The 20,035-nt window shown below is 42.2% G+C and overlaps 1 protein-coding gene across 4 annotated transcripts in view; it reads right to left on the reverse strand.

Annotated features, from left to right (window-relative positions):
* The window catches only part of tfeb (transcription factor EB), a 129,909-nt gene that overhangs the window by 92,782 nt on the left and 17,092 nt on the right, over positions 1–20,035 (reverse strand). For 2 of the 4 annotated variants that reach the window (XM_065000802.1, XM_029676278.2), the window contains exon 2: positions 1,786–1,887. The exons of 1 other annotated variant lie outside the window; for it this stretch is intronic. The gene's annotated coding sequence lies outside the window, so the exon portion shown is untranslated. Of the gene's footprint in view, positions 1–1,785; positions 1,888–3,858; positions 3,998–20,035 lie in introns of those variants that run through there. One more of the 4 variants, XM_065000803.1, reaches the window with a different exon arrangement.

Below are 20,035 nucleotides of genomic sequence, written 5' to 3' on the forward strand. Positions count from 1 at the left end.
CATATTTACCACTGTGGCAATACAAATTTTAAACAAATAGAAGAGTGGTTAAATTTGAGTCCCCCCAAAGTTGGACTTTTGTTGCATTTAGGGGAGTGCATGTCTCATTTGAGGGGGCTGAGCCCCCACGGGCCCTGTAACTCACACACTGCTTATACTCCTAAATGACAAAGACCAACACTTCTCCAACTACACACTCTAAACCTGGTCCATCAACTTTCTGATCTAGGGTCAGTTTTTATATACTGTAGCTTTAACAACAAACAGATATTCAGTATAATTGAATAACAAAATGCATCAGATTCACAGGTATTTGAAAATCATTATTTCTCAGTCTGAAACTTGATATGTAATTTTGAGGGAAATTTCACAGAATCATATTTGTCACATGAGATGCAGTGTCATCCAACACAGACTACTGTAGGTAGTGAGAACCACACCTCTGTGGTTCCCTCATTTACTCTGTGAGAGACAGTGACTGGTAAATAGCTGCCATTCACCCTCAGATCAGATACACCAAATATAACAAACACCTCAATCTGATACCATAGACTGAGCAGGGCTGCATTCAGAGATGTGGTTTGAGAAGACTCAACCACAGAGAGTCCAGAGAGGGAACAGAGAGTTAAGGGGTTTCCCTACTTCTATACAGGGGCAGCTACAGGTTAGGGATGGGATTACGACCCTGAAAAGGTGAATCCAGGTGACTCCAGGTACCAGTTCCTTTAACACTGACCACTAGCTCTTCATAGGGTCCGGATGTTGTCCTGACCACATGAACTAAGCAGGAACATATTAAATGGGCGATTCCACAACAGCATGGCCCACAGCATGGCCCACACTAATTATTATTAGAATTAAAGTGGCCCTTTTACACCCTTTTTAGACCTACAGCAGACAAGCCTCCTGTAATGATCAGTGAACGTGCAAGCCTCCTGTAATGATCAGTGAACGTGCAAGCCTCCTGTAATGATCAGTGAACGTGCAAGCCTCCTGTAATGATCAGTGAACGTGCAAGCCTCCTGTAATGATCAGTGAACGTGCAAGCCTCCTGTAATGATCAGTGAACAACTTTCCATAGTAGGCTCTCTGCCAAAGTTGAATAAATTATATACATATAAAATGACATCATTGATTAATGATCTATCACAGCCCTCCTTTAGGATTGCAGCAAACCAACAGTGAAGGGAGTTGACTTTGAATCCATTTTCCCATTCACTGAGTTGGGGGTGCTCATAAAATAGATCAGAACTTTAAAAGTTGTAGAGAGCCCACTAGAAATGTGATGTAGATTATATTGCTTAAAACAATGTCTAAATATGAACCAAATCAAAAAGTGTACTTTTGACATATTAATAGTTTCAGTGACAAATAAAGTCTGAATATTGCAATACTCAATATTTTAAAGCACACTACTAGGAGTATAATGACACCTAGATGTTGTCTATTAGGTACAGTTAACAGATCATTGGGCTGAAAAATGTCCACTTTCATGAAAATGTTTTGTGCCAAATGTAAAAAAACAACATCAAACATCCTTCCTCCCAATGAAGTTTCTGAGAATTGCCAGAACAATCTGAGATACCAAAATTAAATGGCATCGAATTGCCAGCATGTCAATTATCCATTATTAAACCAGGGAAGTCACATTTGGATAGCATCCCTTTTTGAAAATGAGCCCTGGCACACCCTGCTTCACTCCCTCTCTGAATACAGTGAACACAGAGGAACACCAAGACAAAAAACTGAGAAGCAAACAGTGACACACACACACATTTACTGTACCTCTTTGTAAGTAAAGTGGTGCTGAGAGAGTGAGAAAGGGGGGGGAGGGGTGCTCCTCCCACTGCTCCCTACATCTCTGGACACCCTGGAGAGGACTGGAAACTACAGGCAGACACAGAGAGAGAAAAAATTAGACTACAGTAGTACCTGGATGTGCACTGCTGTAACAAGGTAGTACTTTGTTATATTAGTAGGACAGTACAGTAGCAGAAGTCACTGTTCTAGTCAGGTGGTCTGGCATCATATGCTACTGTGAGGCAATGGCACACATACTCAGGCTTATAATAAAAATGACTTTCCAAAACAATTGATGCAAAACACTGTGTGGAGGTGTGTGCGTACAGCACATAAATATAATTGCGTATGTGCTCACAACATTGTCAGTGAGCTAGCAGACACGGACAGAGAGCTTCATCGGCACTTGAATGTTGACTAGACCGGGTACGCGTGTGCTTGCACCATCGCTCACATGTTGATTTTGTCTATCCACATCAGATGCAATCAGGAGACGCAGGTTGAAATATCAAAACGAACTCTGAACCAACTGTATTCATTTGGTGATAGGTTGAAACACATGAAACGTTCATGGCCATTTAGCTAGCTAGCTTGCTGGTGCTAGCTAATTTGTCCTAGGATATAAAACTTGGGTTGTCATTTCCTTTTTTATGGGATCTTTGTAGATTTTGAGTCACACAAAATAGTGTGTTCTCTACTCCAAAAATGTATCCACAGATATAAGGTGAAACCTAGTTAGTTTCTGGTAAACAATTATTTTTTCTTCTGTGGACTTTATATGGCGATTGGCAACCAACTTTAAGGTGCATTGCCACCACCAACTGGACTGGAGTGTGGACCTCAGTTCATCTTTCAATCACCCACATGGGTATATGCTCCTAAAAACCAATGAGGAGATGGGAACATCAAGCATCAAAAATAGAAGTCAAAGTTCTATTTTAGCGCCTGGCTAAGCAGATGATCGTTGACACACGCAAGCAGTTTGGAAGAAAGGATGAATAACATGTGTGAATGTATTTTGCAACGCTCACACACGTAACATGGTCAGCATGTTCTCTGAAAGCAGAGGGCCGTCCGGCATGGCGGATGTTTTGAGACCTTATTTTCCACAGGGAGCAAAGAGGAGGAGCTAAGTATGTAAGCAAGTTACCAGGATGTTGCTTTCCCCTGTCCATGTCCTTAATGTCAGTGGAAAAGACGAGGAGAGAACGACACTTTACACTGAGGTGCAGCCCGATCCATATTCAAAATCAGTCTTAGATAAAGACAAAAGAGCTGCATCATCAAAACAACCACAAACACAATGTTTCCCTTCCTCATGGGCTTGGATTTCACAACTCCTAGTGAGATCAGGAGTGAAGCAACAACTTCCTCTGTTACAGCAGGCCAGGGAAACAACCTGCCTGCCTGGCCTCAACCATATCAACCACACAAATCATAAACAAGGGCTATGCACGTTCAGGTCAACATAAATCATGGTTTTCATCCTTCCCCTCTAAATCAGGGACTAATTCAAACCTGTCACCGTAGCAGATGAGTGGACTCTCTGGCCTCAAGGTTCCACATCTGAATTATCTTTACTAAGCCTGTAGGCAAGGCCTTTACCATACAAATTAACCACCGTGCTATTTCACTCGAAAATACAACAGCCAGCAAGACCTTGAGGACCAGTGGATACTCCCACATTTCCATATAAATGACAGAAAAACACCACGAGGCATTAGAAGATCATTTTGCCATTGGTCGAAGTAACAGTAATGGGTTGGATGCGCATAACTGAGTTCTTTAATAATAAACATGATTCTTTCATTTTGCATGGCAAGTTGCCCATTATACAATGAAGCCAGTCTACCCAACAACCCACCACACAAAGCATGTATTCAAACAACCTTCCAATGGCCCAGTGACAAATGATATCCCATTCCTGTTCACGACCCAAAGCACCATGAGGAGATTCCAGAGTCCAGTCGTTTCCACACAGAGACAATCCCACAGCGAGATGGAAACAGAGACAGATGTAGGGAAAAGATCACGACACAGGTAATCCCACATCCTTACCAGGGAGAAGGACAATCCTCAGAGCAACATATTGTCTGTTACTGTATCCCAGACACCTCTACTACACACAAAATAAGAGACACGCTCTGCTAGGCTGGTTGAGCTCTTATAGACGCGCTCTCTCTCTGGTCTCTGCTCGTGACACTGTGCCTCTCCACTCAAAAATAGTCACAGGGACATGGTTAGTCCCTGTCCCTTCCTCCTCAAGCCAACTATGTTCCCTCTCCTATTCCTTCACTTCCCCTAAATTAACCAGAATGCTGTCCATGGGAGAAACATTTTTTTTTTTTACACCTTTATTTAACTAGGCAAGTCAGTTAAGAACAAATTCTTATTTTCAATGACAGCCTAGGAACAGTGGGGTAACTGCCTGTGCAGGGGCAGAACGACAGATTTGTACCTTGTCAGCTCGGGGGTTTGAAATTGCAACCTTCCGGTTACTACATTTACATTTACATTTAAGTCATTTAGCAGACGCTCTTATCCAGAGCGACTTACAAATTGGATACTAGTCCAACACTCTAACCACTAGACTACCCTGCCGCCCCATGGGGGACTCAGTGTCCGGATCACGGCAGCAGATGCCACCTGCCAAAAACACAGAATTCCCACAGAACTCCGCTCCCATGCTTGGGAAATCCATTCCTCACACACACGCGAGAAAGAGGGGGCCGCTCATCTCTGACAGGGCCTGACGCCCTCGACACAGACTCCTGTCCACTGACACACACACTTCCACAACGATAAGAATCTCTGATAACACAAGCTCCTGAAGACAAGCAGGTAATACAGGTTTATTGTGCTTGGTATCTCCAGTTGGTTATCAGTAGAAGGTGGCAGGCCATCATGTTGTCTGTTACAGGACAGAGTGCTGTTCAAACATGTAGTCTGAAACCTGGAAATAAATGGCATTTTTCATCAGATAACAGCCTAAGGAATGACATTGCAGAAACCTAAACACATGGGTGCAGAGGCAGAACCAAACATTCCCTAAACCATTTTTAAGAAATGCTACAGTTGACCAACCATAAATTGAGTCACAGTAGATCTCATACCATGAAAACAACAAACATGTCCTCGTGATTATTCTAAGAGGAAATCTTGGTCTAAATAATTAAAGAAGGGGTTGATATAGCTGGAATGATAGCAAAAGACACATTCCACCTGTACACAGGTAGGAGTTTCTCCCCAATCTGTTCAGAAAAGTTTAGCCCCATCTGCTGGTGCCACTCTGCACTCTCGGTATAAATTGACATCAGATCTAGGATCAGATTACCCTACTCCCAATAACTCATTAGTGGTGGATTAAAAAGGTAGACACAGTATGATGACGCGACTCAAAGCAAATACATGGGTCAACTTCCGTAACACCTTAGAGTATTGTTACCATAGCTACTACGTTGTATCGGCGTGAAAGGCACACGTGCACATACTCTCTGAGAACAAAGTCTTGCATTGCACTCATCTCAATATCTGCAGTGCTGTACGTTGCAATGTAATCTCACCGAGTCTACCTTTAACATCTGACCCTGTATCAGTAGTTACAGGTGCACTATTGTCCGCCAATAGTTCACCTAATTTCAGTTTGTGACACAAAACAAGCAAGTATAGTGTATAGAATCATCATACCATCTAAACCGCAGTGAAATAAATACATTTTCCTTACACACACCCCCCACAAAAAAATGTTTCAGCTGTTTGAAGTTGGTGTGCAAAATCAAAACTTGTGCTTGTGACACATAGAAATAGAGCACATAGAACAGATATACCGCTCCTTACATGTTGACCAGACCAGACACGTCATGTGCGCGAGCATCGCAAAATAAATGTAGAAATCCATGTTATTCAATTATTGCACCCACACTGCTCGCGTCTGCGACGCCAAGGGCTAAAATAGAAGTCCTTCCTATTTCTGACGCAGATCACGCTGAAAGTCATCTCCTCATTGGTTTATAGAAGCAGGTACCCACGTGCCATCTTCTCATTGGTTATACCCACATGGGTGATTGAAAGACCAACTTTGTTGCCGGTTGTCGTGGTAATATAATGAAAGTTTAGATGCGATCCCCATATAAGTTCAAAGATGAAAAAGCCTGGAAGGAGGAGAGATGACTAGAATCGATTGACAGTTTTGTGTGGATTAATTGTCGGAGTAGAGGTCCTTGTGCATTTCAGGTAAAATAAACAACTCAATGTTTATATCCCAGGACAAATTAGCTAGCAACAGCAAGCTAGCTAAATAGGACAAATTAACATTAGCTAGCAAGTGCAAGCTAAATAGCTAAATTGCCATACATGTTTAATGCTTTTCAACCTGTCCCCAAATTAATGTCATTAGTTCAGAGTTTGTTTTGATATTTTAACCTGAGTGTCATGATCGCGTTTGGTGTGGGGGGGGGCAAAATACATTTATGCACGATGATGCAAGCATGCAGCCGGTTTGGGTTCCGTGTTAGGCTTGCTTTCAATGACAGATCTATAACTCATATATGTGAATTTGGTCAGGTCGCCCAAAAAGTTACATATTGCAGCTTTAAGGGCAGTTTCGAGCTACCTCCTATTCTTATTCTGCCCCTTTAAGATAGCATATCCTGTTCCCTGAATCAGGTCTGGGACAGATGGGTGACAGTGTCTCGAGAGCCTAACCCAAGAGAGGAAATTCACTCCCCCGTCGCACCTCTCCACTATGATAGCCCAAGTGGAGTGAAGCTCTGGCACAAAATGGCCACCGTGGAACACCCAGGTCTGATAGGCTGTGTCCCTGGGGGCATATTTTTCCAAACCCTCCGATTAGATCTCTGTACCAACCTCTGATGGAGGCCTTGACAGGTTCATCCTACAGAGGAGAAAAGCACTTTCCTCATGTAGTTGTAGAAAGTGTGAGGTGCTCTTTACCAGAAACCAGTTTGGAAAACAACTGACTCACTAACACACACACCAACCCTTTGACTGGGTCACATGGCTCATGTTTGCAAACATCACAGGTCATGTGATCACTCAAAAGGCTGACCAGACAAAACAAATCAAGACAACAAAACCAAAAAAAACTGTTAGTGTATGGAAGACAGTGGGCTTGTTCGACATCGCAGCCGGCATCGCAGGTGAGTCACAACAGACTGATCTACAATTCACCTGTCATTATAAAGAACTCTTAAATTACTATATGTAGATCAATCATTCAGTTCCAATTTGCCCACAATGCATCACAGATTTGATGATCTAGAACAGGGCCAGCTAACTCCTCTTAGATTATGGCTGTCTCTACTAATAAACAAGGTAATACCACGTATTGATAATCAGTGAGGAGGGTCAATTGGAAAGTTGCTTATTGGCAGAAGGGAAGAATTTCCTGAACATCCTGTGGTCATTCTTATCTCCCCTAGCCTGATAAGATACTTTTGTTAATGAGCAGCATTCCCTAAATATATATCCAAATAGAATCTTTGTGGTTTGGCTAAAACATGGTTGTTGTATGCATGTCCTGGATATGTGGACTGACACAGGAACAGCATGCTGAACATGGGTTCATTCTAGAAAGGTCATGACCTTTTCAGCACAACACACCTTAAGGAAACATCAATTAAACAAGGTTTACAATTTTTCAAATTCTCAGGGCTGTCACCGGTCAATAATTCCCTGCTTTGAGTATTATCAAGTTATGTCTTCTAGTTTTACGATAAATGTTTATCCTAATGCTTATTGGTTGGAATTGGGATGGTCAAACTATCTTACTCCACAGTGTGGCTCTGGGGACCATTGTGGACAGTGCCGTTTTTGTGTTGAGCATATTGATTGGTTGGTCAGTGTGTTTTAGATTGTAGTCTTTCACCAATCAGGATCTTCCCAGGGTGACACAGCCACATCACTCTGTAGAGCAGGCATGGGCAACGTAAGGCACGTGTGCCAAGGCTGGCACGCAAGGGTATTTGCCTTGGCACGCCAAGCAATTTGATAAAATAAGTGAAATTGACTACTAAATGACTACTGCTATGAATTTCACACTGTTTGTTAAAGTATTCCTTAGGCCTATAGTATGTGTGAAGATAATGAGTCTTGGGTATTATTAAAAATACTGAGTCAAGAAGGGGAGTGTGGCTAAAATGCACAAGGCGAGTCTCTCTCCAGAATGCATTCTCCCACACCAATTTGAGCGCATTCATTGTTTCATAACTTAATTGTGTGACTTGTTAGCCCTTTGATTGCTAGCGTCTATAAATTCCCCATGACATATCGCAAGAGAAATACATTTACCTTTAATCCCCATAACTTCTAATCTACAATGTTTGGTTACAGTCATTTCTGTTAATGCATTCAATATACTATTATAACAGTCATTTACTGTTCTCATTGTCAGAATTGACACATTGTTTGCTGAGCACACAAACTATGCTACACTCGTGAGAAACAAGTCTCGGTTTGTTTCATTCCACTTAAGAGTTTTGTCAATTTATTCATTGTCTTGGTTTGGAGCGTAGTATTTCTGATTGTCTCAACTCACCACCACTAATGAGCAGTGGAGCTTCTCAACGTAATTTTCACACCTCAAACAGCAAGTAAACAAAGTCCTTTTTTATTGTACAGTCGTGGCCAAAAGTTGAGAATGTGAAAATGTATATTTGTGTCAAAGTCTTTAGATATTGTTGTCAGATGTTACTATGGAATACTAAAAGTATAATTACAAGCATTTCATAAGTGTCAAAGGCTTTTATTGACAATTACATGAAGTTGATGCAAAGAGTCAATATTTGCAGTGTTGACCCTTCTTTTTCAAGACCTCTGCAATCCGCCCTGGCATGCTGTCAATTAACTTCTGGGCCACATCCTGACTGATGGCAGCCCATTCTTGTATAATCAATGCTTGGAGTTTGTCAGAATTTTTTTTTTTTTTTGTCCACCTGCCTCTTGAGGATTGACCACAAGTTCTCAATGGGATTAAGGTCTGGGGAGTTTCCTGGCCATGGACCCAAAATATTGATGTTTTGTTCCCTGAGCCACTTTGTTATCACTTTTTCCTTATGGCAAGGTGCTCCATCATGCGTTCTTAGGCAAAATTGTGAGTGAGCCCACTCCTTTGGCTGAGAAACAACCCCACACATGAATGGTCTCAAGATCCTTTACTGTTGGAATGACAGAGGACTGATGGTAGCGCTCACCTGGTCTTCTCCGGACAAGCTTTTTTACGGATGCCCCAAACAATCGGAAAGGGGATTCATCAGATAAAATGACTTTACCCCAGTCCTCAGCAGTCCAATCCCTGTACCTTTTGCAGAATATCAGTCTGTCCCTGATGCTTTTCCTGGAGAGAAGTGGCTTCTTTGCTGCCCTTCTTGACACCAGGCCATTCTCCGAAAGTCTTTGCCTCACTGTGCATGCAGATGTACTCACACCTGCCTGCTGCCATTCCTGAGCAAGCTCTGTACTGGTGATGCCCCGATCTCGCAGCTGAATCAACTTCAGGAGACAGTCCTGGCGCTTGCTGGACTTTCTTGGGCGCCCTGAAGCCTTCTTCACAACAATTGAACCACTCTCCTTGAAGTTCTTGATGATCTGAAAAATGGTTGATTGAGGTGCAACGTTACTGCGAGCAATATCCTTGCCTGTGAAGCCCTTTTTGTGGAAAGCAATGATGAAGGCACTTGTGTCCTTGCAGGTAACCATGGTGACAGAGGAAGAACAATGATTCCAAGCACCACCCTCCTTTTGAAGCTTCCAGTCTGTTATTCGAACTCAATCAGCATGACAGAGTGATCTCCGGCCTTGTCCTCATCACTCACACCTGTGTTAACGAGAGAATCACTGACATGATGTCAGCTGGTCCTTTTGTGGCGGAGCTGAAATGCAGAGGAAATGTTTTTTGGGGATTCAGTTCATTTGCATGGTAAAGAGGGACTTTGCAATTAATTGCAATTTATCTGATCACTCTTCATAAGATTCTGGAGTATATGTAAATTGCCATCATACAAACTGAGGCAGCAGACTTTGTGAAAATGAATATGTGTCATTCTCAAAACTTTTGGCCATGACTGTAGATCCATTGAGAATGACAATTGTTCCTCAATCAATATATGACAAATCATTCCAGCGCTCTCCCTTATGATAACCAACGAGCCTTGGCATGAAAGAGAAAAATGCTCTCTGATCCAGTGGAAACGTAATAAAATTCCCGATTACTTCTCCCTATCGCGTACACAGCTGTGTCTGTCCAGAGCTCACTGGCACGGGAAAAACTCAAGAGCCCAGAATAGTCCCTACAATTTTGCTAGCAAGAGCTTCGGGCCGGACCCAGTTGATATAATGTTTCAAGTTTGTTATAGACAGGTGGAGTAGAGAGATGAATGCAACTGAAAGAACATGAACAAATAGCCATGCATATGCATATGATTCGTAAGATATTTATTTTGATCAGGATATTTTCTAACTGCACTGTTTTTATTTGTTGGCTTAATGTAGGATCTTTTTACCTAGTTGGTAATATAAAAGTTACTTGCATTGGTACAGTGCATTCAGAAAGTATTCAGAACCCTCGACTTTTTCCACATTTTGTTACGTTACAGCCTTATTCTAAAATTGATTCAATAGCCCCCCCCCCCCCGTCAATCTACACACAATACCTCATAATGACAAAGCAAAAACATTTGCCCCAGTCTGAGGTCCTGAGTGCTCTGGAGCAGGTTCTCGTCAAGGACCTCTGTACTTTGTTCCATTAATCTTTCCCTCGATCCTGACTAGTCTTCCAGTCCCGGACACTGAAAAACATCCCCACAGCATGATTCTGCTACCACCTTGCTTCACCGTAGGGATTAGTGCCAGGTTTCCTCCAGACATGACACTCAGGCCAAAGAGTTGAATCTTAGTTCTGTCAGACTAGAGAATAATGTTTTTCATGGTCTGTGTCGTTTTGGCACCTAACACTGTCAGAGTGACCATTGGGTTCTTTGTCATCTCCCTGACCAAGGCCCTCTCGCTCTCTCGATTGCACAGTTTGGCTGGGGGGCCAGCTCTAGGATGAGTCTTGGTGGTTACAAACTTCTTCCATTTAAGAATGGAGGAGGCCAATGTGTTCTTGGGGCCTTTCAATGCTGCAGAAATGTTTTGGTACCCTTCCCCAGAACTGTGCCTCTACAAAATTCTGTCTCGGAGCTCTACGGACAATTCTTTCGACCTCATGGTTTGGTTTTCGCTCCGACATGCACTGTCAACTGTGGGACCTTATATAGTCAGTTGTGTGCCTTTCCAAATCATGACTAATCAATTGAATTTAACACCAATGGAGTCGAATCAAATTGTAGAAACATCAAGGATGAACAATGAAAAAAAGTATGCACCTGAGCTCAAATGTCAAGTCTCATCACATTTACATAATGACCCTTTGCTATATTTCAGTTTTTTTTTTAAATACATTTGCAAAAATGTCTAAAAACCTGTTTTCGCTTCGTCATTATGGGGTATTGTGTCGAGGTCGACCGATTATGATTTATCAACGCCAATACCGGTACCGATTATTGGAGGACCCAAAAAGGCGATACCGATTAAATCAGCCAATTGTTTTTGTAATAATGACAATTACAACAATACTGAATGAACACTTATTTTAACTTCATATAATACATCAATAAAAATCCATTTAGCCTCAAATAATGAAACATGTTCAATTTGGTTCAAATAATGCAAAAACAAAGTGTTGAAGAAATTAAAAGTGCAATATGTGCCATGTAAAAAAAGCTAACGTTTCAGTTCTTTGCTCAGAAAATGAAAGTTGGTGCTTCCTTTTAACATGAGACTTCAATATTCCAAGGTAAGAGGTTTTAGGTTGTAGTTAATATAGTATTTATAGGACTCTCTCTCCCTCCCTCTATACCATTTGTATTTCATATACCTTTGATGATTGGATGATTATTCTTATATGCACTATAGTATTGCCAGTGTAACAGTATAGCTTCCGTCCCTCTTCTCGCCCTTTCCTGGGCTCGAACCAGGAACACGTCGACAACAGCCACCATCGAAGCATCGTTACAAAGCTGTGGCCCTTGCAGAGCAAGGGGAACAACTACTCCAAGTCTCAGAGCGAGTGACGTTTGAAACGCTATTAGCGCGCACCCCACTTACTAGCTAGTCATTTCACATGGGTTACACCAGCCTAATCTCGGGAGTTGATAGGCTAGAAGGCATGAACAGCGCAATGCTTGAAGCATTGTGAAGAGCTGCTGGCAAAACGGTACGTAAGTGCTGTTTGAATGAATGCTTATGAGCCTGCTGCTGCCTACCATCGATCAGTCAGACTGCTCTATCAAATCATAGACTTCATTATAACATAACACATAAAAATACGAGTCTTAGGTCATTAATATGGTCGAATCCGGAAACTATCATTTAGAAAACAAAACGTTTATTATTTCAGTGATATTACGGAACGGTTCTGTATTTTATCTAAAGGGTGGCATCCATAAATCTAAATATTCCTGTTACATTGTACAACCTTCAATGTACAGTGGGGCAAAAAAGTATTTAGTCAGCCAACAATTGTGCAAGTTCTCCCACTTAAAAAGATGAGGCCTGTAATTTATCATAGGTACACTTCAACTATGACAGACAAAATAAAAAATAAAAATCCAGAAAATCACATTGTAGGATTTTTAATGAATTTATTTGCAAATTATGGTGGAAAATAAGTATTTGGTCAACTACAAACAAGTAACATTTCTCGGTCGACCTCTAGTATTGTTTAACGTGACAAAATGTGGGAAAGGGGTCTGAATACTTTCAAAATGCACTGTATTAAGCTAATCTCTGGGTTCTTCAGCTGCCAATGGAGCACAGTAGATTTGTATCATTTTAATTTAGATTAATCACATGACATTGATTGAGATACAAAGACTTTATTATAATTATAAAAATAACTGTTCCACTAAATGTGCGCATAAAAATGCTAAAATAAATTGTAAATTGGCACTCCACATGAAAAAGGTTGCAGACCCCTGCTGTAGGGTGAGAGAGACAGAGATCCAGCAGGCTGATTTTGGTTGGCTTTTGTTAGAGGGAAGCTTGTTGTGCTTTAAAAAGAGCCAGCTGTGTTTCTCTTCTCTCACCTCTCTGCTCTTTCCATCCCAACCCACTGGACATATTCAGACACAGCAACATCAGGGGTGTGAGCAAAAACAGAACATGACTGAGGCATGGGTCTCACATTCATCTGTGCTAACAAGGCCTTGTTTGCAAACACACTGTGGCATCTTTAATAGCCTGATAAAGACTTCAGTGTATTGAGTGTTATTTTGGGTCAGGGCAGGCTCGCCTGCTGATTGGCTAGAGGAGCAGCTGCCTGCTGGTTGCTGTTGACCAATCGCTGAGCTCATGTGTGGGAGGGAAGTCTGACCAACAAACCCTTGCACTCCTGACAATGGCCCATGTAGAGAGGAGGCCGGGCCCATAAAAAAAAAACACGCACACGCAGGAACCTGACATTCAGCTCTCACCAGGTCCTCTTAGAGAAAGAGGGAACTGCAGATGACTTGTGCATGTTGAGAGATGTTAATCAGTGCGGGGTTGTGTAGGGTTGAGGGCCTTTCTTAACAACAGCCGTGTGTATCTGTGTTTCCACTCTCCACTGGGCTGATGGGAGAAGCACTGCTGTCAATAAGAGAGACTCGTGAGAGGGCCATAGAGGGAACAGAATGAATTGTCACAACAGACACACTTCTAAATTCTACAGGATTCTTTACAGACAAATAAATAGAGCACACATTTCACATGGTTGCAGGTGTGCCAGAACAGAGGCCTCGGAGGGATGGTTGGATAAGGAAAGCAATGTTCTTTTAAAGATTCCAATATGGCCACTATGCACGTGTGCCCATTTGTGTAGGCACTCATACGCAGTGGTGTAAAGTACTTAAGTCGTTTTTTGTGTTCTGTATTTTATTTTAATATTTTTTACTACTTCACTACATTCCCAAAGAAAAGTCTACTTTTTACTCCATACATTTTCCCTGACACCCAAAAGTACTCGTTACATTTTCAATACTTAGCAGGACAGGAAAATAGCCCAATTCACACACTTAAAGAGAACATATCTGGTCATCCCTACTGCCTATGATCTGACAGTTTCATTAAAACACACATGCTTCATTTTCTAATTATGAGTGTTGGAATGTGCCCCTGGCTACATTTAAATGAAATTGTGCCACCTGGTTTGCTTAATATAATCATTTACAATTATTTATAGTTTTACTTTTGATACTTTAGTATATATTTAAAACCAAATACTTTTAGACTTTTATCAAGTAGTATTTTACTGGGTGACTTTCACTTGAGTCATTTTCTATTAAGGCATCTTTACTTTTGCTCAAGTATGACGATTGGATACTTTCTCCACCACTGATCATACGTGAGTATAAATCAAATCAAATTTATTTATATAGCCCTTCGTACATCAGCTGATATCTCAAAGTGCTGTACAGAATCCCAGCCTAAAACCCCAAACAGCAAGCAATGCAGGTGTAGAAGCATGAGTAAGAGAGAAAGCGAGTCATGGTGGGAACTGGGGAGGTAGTTACCAGCAACACAGCATTTTTGGGGCATGGATAAAAAGTTGGAATGCTGGCAGAGTTGGAATGAAAGGCGTTTGGGAGATGAGTTGGGAGATTAGGAAATGTCGGCGAGGTCTGGGCGCTCACACACTCTTACTGACGTCACGAAAAGAATACCCACCATTCCACCACCCTTCTTTTCTCTCTCCCTCTCCCCGCCACACCACAGGGAGCTACTCACTTTAAAGTATGGCAACTATGCCTGCCAGATAGAGTGGAGGAGAGAGAGCGAGAGAGAGGTGAGATGTTTTGGGAGCTAAATCAGTTGCCACTGCTGATGGTGGCCATGTTTCAATACGAGAAATACTGAGAGAACAAACCGTGTGTGTGCATCATATCTTAAACTGCTAATACTGGTGGCACCATCATGGAAGTCACTATAACAGTAACGCCAACTTAGGATCTGCTCAACACATCAAATCTTTATCACTAAACATGGAGGGGGGGGGGGGGTTCTGGTGGATTTAACACACACACAATTAGGCCTAGATAAAACACGGACAGAAAACATGTCAAAAAGACATATCAGAAATGTCAATAAAGCTTCTCCATGTCATATGAGGCAGTATTAAAATAGGTATGGTCTCCAGCGTTACGAATGCTGCTAGATAAGTGTTCTGCTGAGACTGAGATAAGAGATGGGAGGAGATGGAGCTGAGGTACTGTTCTCAACATTAAGGAAGGAATTATTTCAACACTGAAGCAAGAAGTGCTGATATCAGATGGCTTTAAGCACCTTAGAAACAACTCTCTGAGTACTGAGCAGGAACATTGATGGGACAGACAGTCTTTACAGCGTGTCTTCATCCGCACTTAATGGCCTGGGAGAAATGTGTGTGTGAATACCATGTATGGGTGTGTTTTTGAAGGATATAGTAGTTTGTCTTTATGTCTATCCAGTTCAGGCAGAGAGCTTATATAAATTAAACCTTATACAGTAGGCCACCTTCATTTCCCCATCGACTAGTCCTACCGTTCGGTTTTGATAATGTTGTGCATGTTTTTCCTGTCAATAAAGTAGCATTGGATTGGACAGTGTGCGTGTCCATTCATTTGAGATTGGGGCCTGCAGATTTCCCTAATGCATTTAGCCGGAGCTAAGCAACAGATGAGGAAATATGAACTCAGCTCCACGTTAGACTATTTTTGAGTGGAAAAATCATGACAGAGAGTTACGAGAACGAGACAACAGGAGTTAACTGATTAAATGAGCTGGCGAGGATGAACCCTTGGCTCTCATTGTAGCCTATAATGAGGACCTAAAATGTTTCAGGGTCATGTGCTCAGGAAAAACTCCAGGTTCCAGAACTGACTACTACTAAGCGAAGAGTCGATAGGTTGTGGTCTATCAGACTCAGAAAGAGGAAGTGGGACCCTGAGGGTGGGGCTAAGAGGAAGCAGTGTCACACATGCTTCAAATGTGTTTGTTTTTTTAAAACACCCACCCAATCTCATTTCATCATCCTGGTCGATCAGTCTGTCAGTTTAACCCTGGTGTTTTTGTTTTTCAAAGTATAGATGAGAACATGGCAGTTATTGGCAGAATGTGTTTTGTCATAAGAGAAAATCTATTTTTTTTCTACTTCTTTTTTTACCCATTTTTCTTCCCTAACTTTGTGGGATCCAATTGGTAGTTACAGTCTTGTCTCATCACTGCAACTCCCGTACGAACTCTGTAGAGACGAAGGTCGAGAGCCGTGCATCCTTCGAACCACACTGCTACTTGACACAATGCCCACTTGACCCGGAAGCCAGCCGCACCAATGTGTCAGAGGAAACAGTGCACCTGGCGACCGTATCAGCGTGCTGTGGTGGGCCGTGCGCAGTGGAGTCGCTGGTGCACGATGGGACAAGGACATCCCCTGCCGGCTAAACCCTCCCCTAACCTGGACGACGCTGGGCCAATTGTGCGCTGCCCCGTGGGTCTCCCGACCAGGGCCGGCTGTGACAGAGCCTGCGATGCAGTGCCTTAGACCACTGTGCCATTCGGGAGGCCAACAGGAAATATTTTTACACAATTGTTCAATTTGACACTACTCATGACTTCAGAAGCAAATCATTGAAGGTCAACATAATTTCCCATATCGTGACTCCATATCACAGACCTCACGTGTTACTGAAGAGTCAGCCAAGTATGCATTCTAGTAAAAACACCTCAGGCAGCACAGAGCACCCACTGAAGCTTTCAAATAAGGGCATTTCCATCTAAAAAGGGACCCATGAGCACCAACATGAAGTTTATAGGAACATGTCAAATTGGGTGTCAAATGAAAGCTAAGAGTCTTTTTTTAAATGAAAGCATTTATATGTAACAAGTGCTGAATTTGACGTTGTATAACTACACAAAATCTGTATTGTTCCCATGCCAGATAGTGTACATTCCTTATGTTGTTGTAAGTGCCCCTTTAATGACGCACACTTCCTTCTTCTGCATTCCCCCTCAAACATCCCCTGCCCCCCTTAACTCTTCCCTTTCTAATGTGTCTATGAGGAAGAGGAAGGTTACTGAAAAATTGTCCCATGAAAATCATAATCAATTCTATGGTTAAACACAGATATTGTGTTTAAGTGTACATTGTCACTGACATAGTGATATTATAGTCCTCTACCAGTAGATATTAGTCCTCTACCGGTAGATTAGTGATATTATAGTCCTCTACCGGTAGATTGGTGATATTATAGTCCTCTACCGGTAGATATTAGTCCTCTACCGGTAGATTGGTGATATTATAGTCCTCTACCGGTAGATTGGTGATATTATAGTCCTCTACCGGTAGATTGGTGATATTATAGTCCTCTACCGGTAGATTGGTGATATTATAGTCCTCTACCGGTAGATTGGTGATATTATAGTCCTCTACCGGTATATTGGTGATATTATAGTCCTCTACCGGTATATTGGTGATATTATAGTCCTCTACCGGTATATTGGTGATATTATAGTCCTCTACCGGTAGATTAGTGATATTTATGCATTTCATTCATTTATTAACTTTTTATCTGTTGATTTGTGAATCCTGTACATGCTAGCTCATTACTGTACTTTTCTCTGTACGTGGTATCATTTGGCGAGCATAGCTATTCATGTCCCCTGTTCATTTGTACTTCTCTCTGTACGTGGCATCATTTGGCGAGCATAGCTATTCATGTCCCCTGTTCATTTGTACTTCTCTCTGTACGTGGCATCATTTGGCGAGCATAGCTATTCATGTCCCCTGTTCATTTGTACTGCTCTCTGTACGTGGTATCATTTGGTGAGCATAGCTATTCATGTCCCCTGTTCATTTGTACTTCTCTCTGTACGTGGCATCATTTGGCGAGCATAGCTATTCATGTCCCCTGTTCATTTGTACTTCTCTCTGTACGTGGCATCATTTGGCGAGCATAGCTATTCATGTCCCCTGTTCATTTGTACTTCTCTCTGTACGTGGTATCATTTGGCGAGCATAGCTATTCATGTCCCCTGTTCATTTGTACTGCTCTCTGTACGTGGCATCATTTGGCGAGCATAGCTATTCATGTCCCCTGTTCATTTGTACTTTTCTCTGTACGTGGTATCATTTGGCGAGCATAGCTATTCATGTCCCCTGTTCATTTGTACTTCTCTCTGTACGTGGTATCATTTGGCGAGCATAGCTATTCATGTCCCCTGTTCATTTGTACTTCTCTCTGTACGTGGCATCATTTGGCGAGCATAGCTATTCATGTCCCCTGTTCATTTGTACTTCTCTCTGTACGTGGCATCATTTGGCGAGCATAGCTATTCATGTCCCCTGTTCATTTGTACTTCTCTCTTACGTGGCATCATTTGGCGAGCATAGCTATTCATGTCCCCTGTTCATTTGTACTTCTCTCTGTACGTGGCATCATTTGGCGAGCATAGCTATTCATGTCCCCTGTTCATTTGTACTGCTCTCTGTACGTGGCATCATTTGGCGAGCATAGCTATTCATGTCCCCTGTTCATTTGTACGTGGTATCATTTGGCGAGCATAGCTATTCATGTCCCCTGTTCATTTGTACTTCTCTCTGTACGTGGTATCATTTGGCGAGCATAGCTATTCATGTCCCCTGTTCATTTGTACTGCTCTCTGTACGTGGCATCATTTGGCGAGCATAGCTATTCATGTTCCCTGTTCATTTGTACTGCTCTCTGTACGTGGTATCATTTGGCGAGCATAGCTATTCATGTCCCCTGTTCATTTGTACTGCTCTCTGTACGTGGTATCATTTGGCGAGCATAGCTATTCATGTCCCCTGTTCATTTGTACTGCTCTCTGTACGTGGCATCATTTGGCGAGCATAGCTATTCATGTCCCCTGTTCATTTGTACTTTTCTCTGTACGTGGCATCATTTGGCGAACATAGCTATTCATGTCCCCTGTTCATTTGTACTTCTCTTTGTACGTGGCATCATTTGGCGAGCATAGCTATTCATGTCCCCTGTTAATTTGTACTTCTCTCTGTACGTGGTATCATTTGGCGAGCATAGCTATTCATGTCCCCTGTTCATTTGTACTTCTCTCTACGTGGCATCATTTGGCGAGCATAGCTATTCATGTCCCCTGTTCATTTGTACTTCTCTCTGTACGTGGCATCATTTGTCCATAGCTATTCATGTCCCCTGTTCATTTGTACTTCTCTCTGTACGTGGCATCATTTGGCGAGCATAGCTATTCATGTCCCCTGTTCATTTGTACTGCTCTCTGTACGTGGCATCATTTGGCGAGCATAGCTATTCATGTCCCCTGTTCATTTGTACGTGGTATCATTTGAGCATAGCTATTCATGTCCCCTGTTCATTTGTACTTCTCTCTGTACGTGGTATCATTTAGCATAGCTATTCATGTCCCCTGTTCATTTGTACTGCTCTCTGTACGTGGCATCATTTGGCGAGCATAGCTATTCATGTCCCCTGTTCATTTGTACTTCTCTCTGTACGTGGTATCATTTAGGAGCATAGCTATTCATGTCCCCTGTTCATTTGTACTGCTCTCTGTACGTGGCATCATTTAGCATAGCTATTCATGTCCTGTTCATTTGTACTTCTCTCTGTACGTGGCATCATTTGCGAGCATAGCTATTCATGTCCCCTGTTCATTTGTACTTTCTCTGTACGTGGTATCATTTGGCGAGCATAGCTATTCATGTCCCCTGTTCATTTGTACTTTTCTCTGTACGTGGTATCATTTGGCGAGCATAGCTATTCATGTCCCCTGTTCATTTGTACTTTTCTCTGTACGTGGTATCATTTGGCGAGCATAGCTATTCATGTCCCCTGTTCATTTGTACTTCTCTCTGTACGTGGCATCATTTGGCGAGCATAGCTATTCATGTCCCCTGTTCATTTGTACGTGGCATCATTTGGCGAGCATAGCTATTCATGTCCCCTGTTCATTTGTACTGCTCTCTGTACGTGGTATCATTTGGCGAGCATAGCTATTCATGTCCCCTGTTCATTTGTACTGCTCTCTGTACGTGGCATCATTTGGCGAGCATAGCTATTCATGTCCCCTGTTCATTTGTACTTTTCTCTGTACGTGGCATCATTTGGCGAACATAGCTATTCATGTCCCCTGTTCATTTGTACTTCTC

This window comes from Oncorhynchus nerka, linkage group LG2, assembly GCF_034236695.1.
Source record: "Oncorhynchus nerka isolate Pitt River linkage group LG2, Oner_Uvic_2.0, whole genome shotgun sequence".
NCBI lineage: Eukaryota > Metazoa > Chordata > Actinopteri > Salmoniformes > Salmonidae > Oncorhynchus > Oncorhynchus nerka.